The sequence below is a fragment of the Mustela lutreola genome, chromosome 12, assembly GCF_030435805.1.
Source record: "Mustela lutreola isolate mMusLut2 chromosome 12, mMusLut2.pri, whole genome shotgun sequence".
Taxonomy (NCBI): Eukaryota; Metazoa; Chordata; class Mammalia; order Carnivora; family Mustelidae; genus Mustela; species Mustela lutreola.
Genome location: NC_081301.1, coordinates 38,297,644 through 38,304,810, shown reverse-complemented (window position 1 = coordinate 38,304,810; position 7,167 = coordinate 38,297,644). Strand labels below are relative to the sequence as shown.

The 7,167-nt window shown below is 40.3% G+C and overlaps 1 pseudogene; it reads right to left on the bottom strand.

The window, feature by feature from the left end:
* Nucleotides 1-2,645: 2,645 nt before the first annotated feature.
* Nucleotides 2,646-2,740, bottom strand: LOC131813371 (U6 spliceosomal RNA; annotated as a pseudogene).
* Nucleotides 2,741-7,167: the final 4,427 nt, after the last annotated feature.

Below are 7,167 nucleotides of genomic sequence, written 5' to 3'. Positions count from 1 at the left end.
GACAGTATAACTCCAAAGAAGTTGGAAGAATAAACACATAAGGAAGTAGTATAAGTTCTCCAGAGGAAAGTAAACACAGAAGGTTTAAGGTCTCCTTGTTGCATAGGGTGCCTGGATGGCTCAGTCAGTTGGACAGCTACCTTTGGCTTGGGTCATGGTCTCAGGGTCCTGGGATTGACCCCCACATCAGACTCCTTGCTCAGCGGGGACCCTGCTTTTCCCCTGCCTGCCACTCCCCCTGCCTTCTGCCTGCTCTCTCCCTCTCTCACTGTCTGTGTCAAATTAAAAGAAAAAAATCTTAAAAACAAATTTTGGTCCCTAGGAGGGTGTGTTGGGAGTCAACAGGAATTAACCCACACCATTTGGTTTAATTTTGAAGGAAGTAGGGGCTGAAAGGAAAAGATGTCCAAGTTGTGAAATGTCTTAAAGGCACAGAGCTTTACAAGCTAAGAGCTTCCTGCCAAGAAAAGGACAGTTTAAATGAGCCCGTGAGAGTGATGAGAAGCGTTAGGATGGGGAAGAGAAGGATCTATTACTTCTGAGACCCTTTCTAACTAGAGGTTTTATGATTCCATATTTCCTGTAACTTTGTTAATGAGTACTTTTGAAGTGTTTCTTACAAATGTTTGTTCTTTTTAAATAATTTAGCTATTCAATATAAAATGTCTATGCTACAAATTCAGGGAATGAAAATTTTAAGTGCCAATCCCACCCTAAACAGAGGAACATGGTTCCAAGTTTCTAGGGTTCACATAAAAGAAGGTTCTAACTTATTTGTAGGTACTTTGAATAGTTGCCTAAAACACCGACTGGAATCTGAGAGACCCTGGTTCTAGTTCAGCTCTCTTAGTTTACAGAAATGGCAACTTTGGATGAGTCTCTTAAACTCTCTATGTATCATCTACATGATGGAAACAATGGTATCTATCACCCAAGCTTAGTGAAAGAATCTACCTAGATAATATGCAAAGCTCCAATAAAATTCTCCATAAATGGGTAGTGATTATGCCTTGTTACTTTACAGTTTTGATTATTCACATATAGCTGTTCCCATCTAGTAAAATCTTTAGAATGGTTTCTTCCTGTTGGTGGAAATTTTCCTTAGAGCAATAGCCAAATAAGTGGCTAAGTAAAATAGTATTTCTTTTAATTCCAAAGGGCTCCTTTCCAAAACAGCCACTTAGGAACAAGAGCCACTGAAAAGTGATTCATGTCCTCTCATCGGCCCGTGGCAGGACCTGGCTTGTGTAGCAGCATCAGACTTAACTGCGAAGAACCAGGACCAGACACATCCTTTGCCGGGGGGGGGGTCCCAGCAGAGTTCTTGCAGACTGTTCTATGGCGTGCTGTGGCTCAAATTCAATTCTAAGCTCTAGTTCTAGGACTAAAAGCCTAAAGGAGAAAAACAAAGAAACAAAACAAAACCCCTAAACAGCCTCAAAGTCCTCTAACAACAAGAAACCTATGGCTATTGCTCTAGTAGGGCCAACGGGCCATGAGAGGCATTTCCATTTTGTAGCTTTCTTACTAACCAAAAACACAGGAGAGGTTTCCAAATAAATGTACATTCGTGAAGAATAAGTCACAGCAGGGTGTGTGGATGGGAAGCAGCACAAAATTTATTAGCCATCTCTGTTAAGTACCATGCATTTAGAGGTCTCGTCCGAAAACCGTACCTGCTTATAGGACTCCCTTTCTTGTAAGTCACAGCTTTACCTCACTGGCTTATTCTGGAGACAATATTGCTTATTCCCAAGGATTGCTTAGCATTTCTAAAATATCACACTGATTAGAATACTTTGATTAGCTCTATTGTTCAGGGTTGTGGATCTGGATCCTTGACTGATAGGTCCCACCCAAGGAACTGATAGGCCACAGCCAAGAAATTTATTGACTTGTTTCTAACAAAATAGATAACTTCAAGGTCGAGAGCCTAATTTTGAGCCACACAGACTAACCATCAGAACTTTAGCCCTACTAGTTACTAGTTTGTGACCTTGACAAATTATTCTCTAAGTCTCAGTTTCTTCTTCTACCCACTATGGATAAAAAGATAGCTACTTCATTAGGATGAAGGGTCAAATAGAAAGCCCATCAAGTGCTTAACATAGTGCCTGGCATGCGGAAATATTTCAATAAATGTTGGCTGTTTTCCTATATAAGACTGGTGGGAATTGGGGTGCTGGGTGGCTCAGTGGGTTGAAACCTCTGTCTTCTGCTAAGGTCATGATCCTGGGGTGTTGGGATCGAGGCCCGCATTGGGATCTCTGCTGAGGGGGAACCCTGCTTAATGCCCATCACCCAACTACCATATCCCCCCATCCACCACCCATTCCCCAACCCTCAGTTTATTTCCCAGGGTCAAGAGTCTCTCTCGCTCTTTGGTTTCTTCCCATTCAGTTTTCCCTCTCTTCCCTTATAATCCTCTGTGCTATTTCTTATATTCCACATATGAGAGAAACCCTACAATAATTGTCTTTCTCTGATTGACTTATTTTGCTCAGCATAAACCCTCCAGTTCCATCCATGTCGTGTTAATGGTAAATACCCATCCTTTCTGATGACTGAGAAATATTTCGTGTGTGTGTGTGTGTATATATATATACGTCTTCATCCGTTCTTCTGTCAATGGACATCTCCGCTCTAAAAACAGGGAAAGCTTCATGGAGTTGCGTGTCATTCTTGTGCAGGGGCCATGTTATCTTTCCAGTTTTAGTATATGTGCTGCTGAAGAGAGCACAAAGAGCAAGTATCTTTATTCTCATCACAGACATTCCAGAAAATCAGTAACTCATTTTCTGTGAGACCTCCCCAAGGCTCGATGAAAATTAGACAACTATATGTGTTCTTTCAGTGCTGTTGCCTGGGCTATGAGAAGTGGGAAAATTTAGTTTATTGCTATCTTCAGTGCCTGGCCCAGGTTGGCTTTCTAGAAATAATCAGGAACGAATGAATGAAAGATCTAGCCTAAAGCATAACTGTGGCCCTTCATCAGTATCACAGAGATAATATTTTAAAAATATCTTCCATTATTTCCTTGGTAATTTTTTATTAATCCAGGAGTTATTTCTTTCCCACGCATCCCAACTGCTTTAAAGATAAGCCAAGAAGAGTGCTGTCCTAGGGAAGGAGGTTAGCACCAATGCAAACAAATGTCTTTTCTTTCAATTTTTGAAAGTCAGAAAAAGTTTTATAAAGTAACATTTTATTTTATTTTTTATTATACTATAACTAATATAAAGTGTTATATTGGTTTCAGGTATACAATATAATGATTCAACCATTCTACACATGTCTTCCTGCTCAAGGTAAGTGTATCTTAATCCCCTTTATCTCCTTCACCATCCCCCCACTCACTCATCTCTCCTCTGGTAACCACCGATTTGTTCTCTGCATTTAAGAGTCTGGTTTTGGGGACTCCTGGGTGGCTCAGTCGGTTAAGCATTTGCCTTCAGCTCAGATCATGATCCCAGGGTCCTGGGATCCAGTCCCACATCAGGCTCCTTGCTCAGCAGGGAGCCTGCTTCTTCGTCTGCCTGCTGCTCTCCCTGCTTGTGCTCAAACCCTCCTTCTCTCTCTCCGACAAATAAATAAATAAAATCTTAAAAAAAAAAAAAAGTCTGTTTTTTTTTGTTTGTCCCCTTACTTTTTATTCATTTGTTTTGTTTCTTCAATTCCACATCTGAGTGAAATCACATGGTATTTGTCTTTCTCTGACTTATTTCACTAAGCGTTGTATCCTCTAGGTCCATCCATCTTGTTGCAAATGGCAAGATTTCATCCTTTTTATGGCTGAGTAATATTTCATAGTATATATATAGATGCCACATTTTCTATATCAGTTGATCTTTGAATGGACACTTGGGTTGTTTCCATATCTTGGTTATTGTGATAATGCTACAACAAACATAAATCTTTTTGGATTAGCGTTTTTGCTTTCTTTGGGTAAAAAGCCAGTATTAAATTTCTGGATCATTGGAAATTCTATTTTTAATTTTTTGAGGACCTCCATACTGTTTTCCACATTGCTGCACCAATTTGCATTCCCACCAACAGTGTCGGAGGGCTCTTTTTTCTCCACATCCTTGCCAACATTTATTATTTCTTGCATTTTTTATTTTAGCAATTCTGCAGGTGTGAGGTAATACCTCACTGTGGTTTTTATTCACATTTCCCTGATGATTAGTGGTGTTGGGCATCTTTCCTTGTGTTCATTGGCCATCTGTATGTCTCCCTAGGAAAAATGTCTAATTGAGTCCTCTATCCTTTTTTTTTTAAATGTTTTATAGATTTTATTTATTTATTTGACAGAGATCACAAGTAGGCAGAGAGGCAGGCAGAGAGAGAGGAGGAAGCAGGCTCCCCACTGAGCAGAGAGCCTGATACAGGGCTCGATCCCAGAACCCTGAGATCCTGACCCGAGCCGAAGGCAGAGGCTTAACCCACTGAGTCAACCAGGCGCCCCCGCTATCCATTTTTTAATTGGATTGTTTGTTTGGTGTTGAGGTTTCTAAGTCCTTTATACATTTTGGATATTAACTCTTTATAGGATTTATCATTTGCAAATATCTTCTCTCATTCAGTAGGTTGCCTTTTTGTTTTGTTGATGGTTTCCTTCACTGTGCAAAAGCTTTTTATTTGGTGTCATCCCAATAGTTAATTTTCCTTTTGTTTCCTTTGCCTGAGAAAACTTATCTAGAAAATCTTGCTCTGGCTGATCAAAGAAATTACTGCCTATGTTTTCTTCTAAGAATTTTATGGCTTCAGGTCTCATATTTAGGTCTTTAATACATTTTGAGGGTTTTTGCATATGGTATGAAGGTGGTCCAGTTTCATTCTTTTGCATGTAGCTGTCCAGATTTCCCAGCACCATGTGTTGAAGAGACTTTTCCCCACTGTATATTCTTGCCTCCTTTGTCCTGGATTAATTGGCTATATAAGTGAAGGTTTATTTCTGGGCTCTCTATTCTGTTCCATTTATCTGTCTATTTTTATACCAGCATCACACTGTTTTGATGATCACAGCTTTGTAGTACATCTTTTTTTTTTTTCTTAAAGATTTTACTTATTTACCTGATGGAGGAGAGAGATCACAAGTAGGCAGAGAGGCAAGCAGAGAAAGAGAGAGAGGAGGAAGCAGGCTCCCTGTCGAGCAGAGAGCCCGATGTGGGTGGGACTCGATCCCAGGATCCTGAGATCATGACCTGAGCTGAAGGCAGAGGCTTAACCCATTGAGCCACCCAGGCGCCCCTGTAGTATATCTTGAAATGTCTTTTTTTTTTTTTTTTTAATTTCATAGCAAGACAGATTTGAAAACCAGATGTTGAAGAGAGAGTAAATTTTTTTTATAAATTCTAAAATATCCTTTTTTTTACATATAAGAAGTAATGCCTACATGTCTAAAATTAGTTTTCCTCTAAGCCACAGGCAGAGTGGACTCAGAAGCGACCCAAGGAAAGTTCCTATAAGACAGGAAGAGCAAATAAAAGGTATTTTACCAAAAGAAGAAAAGAATAGCAAGAGGTCAGGTGCTTGGGCCCTGGCTTCCCTTTCACACCTTTTCTTCTGGGTGGTACCTTACAAACTATGCTAAAGAAAACTGGAGAAAGTTTGGGAAAAGAAAAACCAGAGATATTTGTGCCCCATTCCCAATTTGGGATTTGGAAGGAGATTGCCTCCCAGAGTACGCTGCATGCACATGGAGTGTGAAAGCAGCAGAGAGGAAGACCAAAGAGAATTATATTACAGAATTATATACTTGTTGCACTGCTTGGTATTCATTTCGTTAAATTTTAACCGCAGTTTACAAGTAGTTCAGTTTAGGATTGCCTGGCTTCAGAAGTGCCCGGGAGGCCCGGGCCTTCTGTAGGTCTTCCGTAGCCTCTGGGAAGAAAGATGGACCGACCTTCGTAGCTTCGACTGACTCCTACTTCCTTCTGTTCCTGAGTGACAAGGTCCTGCCCAGAATTGGCTGTCCACACAGCATTTGTCAGCAAGTTCTGTCTTTGCTGCTCTTAGAGTAACCCTACTCATTTCCCTTTTGCAGCAATGTTGTTAGAACCACAGGCAGATAGATCCAGGTGCTCACTCCCACCCTGCCAGCTGTTAAGTTGTCTGACCTGGAGTAACCTTCTCTGAGCCTGCATTTTTATTATTATAAATAAACAGTGACGAAATGAGAATAAATAGGTAGAATATTGCAGGGCTTACAACATGAAAAGCACTTAACAAAGCATGGACTATGCCTTATCTCCTTTAATTCACACATTCACCATAAGTGAGGTAAAAACTGTTTTTTTGTCTTCATTTTACAGAAAAGAAAACCTGCCAAAGTCACACAGCTAATGAGTAGTGGTAGGAATTGAATCGGGGTCTGGCTGACTGCAAGGCCCATGAAGTTAATGGCCATATAGGAGGACTCCTTGATAGAGCAAAAGCTCTGAGCAGCTCAGAGCATTGGGACTCCTTACGTGTAATGTGTCTGCTCATCTGTGTCAATAGTTGGTCTGAATGAGATTAGCACTGATCCCTGTGTGGTCAAGGTCATGTATATAACTTTTAAACAAGTCCCACATTTATTCTAACTAAACTATTTGGATCTGTAACTCTGACTTACCAGTTTCCATTAAGCTCCTTTTTAGGGCTGGGGTCATGCCGCTGTAAGCTCCCCCTAGATTTGGAGACAGATGCCTGCTGGTGACTGCCTAGGGCAGCATGCCTTAAAGCCAATGACAGCCTGGGCAGGTTCCCAGCTGCTGAAATTAGCCTGCAGGATCCTTGCAGGCAAAGGTGTATTTTAGGACAGCAGTACCGAACAGCATCACAGGATGGCATGTGATCAGAATAGGGCCCCTTCCATGTTTCCTTTAATGTCCAAATAGTTCCTGCTCATGTTTGACCCTATTGCATAGACGGCTTGTATAGAGTGAAAGAATCTATTTATTTGTTAAATCAACAAATATTCATGCACATACGATTCAGGACCTGAATGATAATGACTTTTTAAAAATAGATTTTAATTATAATAAAACAAATTCTCTTCTTCATAGGACATCACCACATTTTAGATAACAAACTTATTTATTGCAAATGATTTTATTATCTGCTAAATTCTTCCATGGGAATCATTTAAAGTTCCTGGTAATAATAATAATGGCTGATGATAAT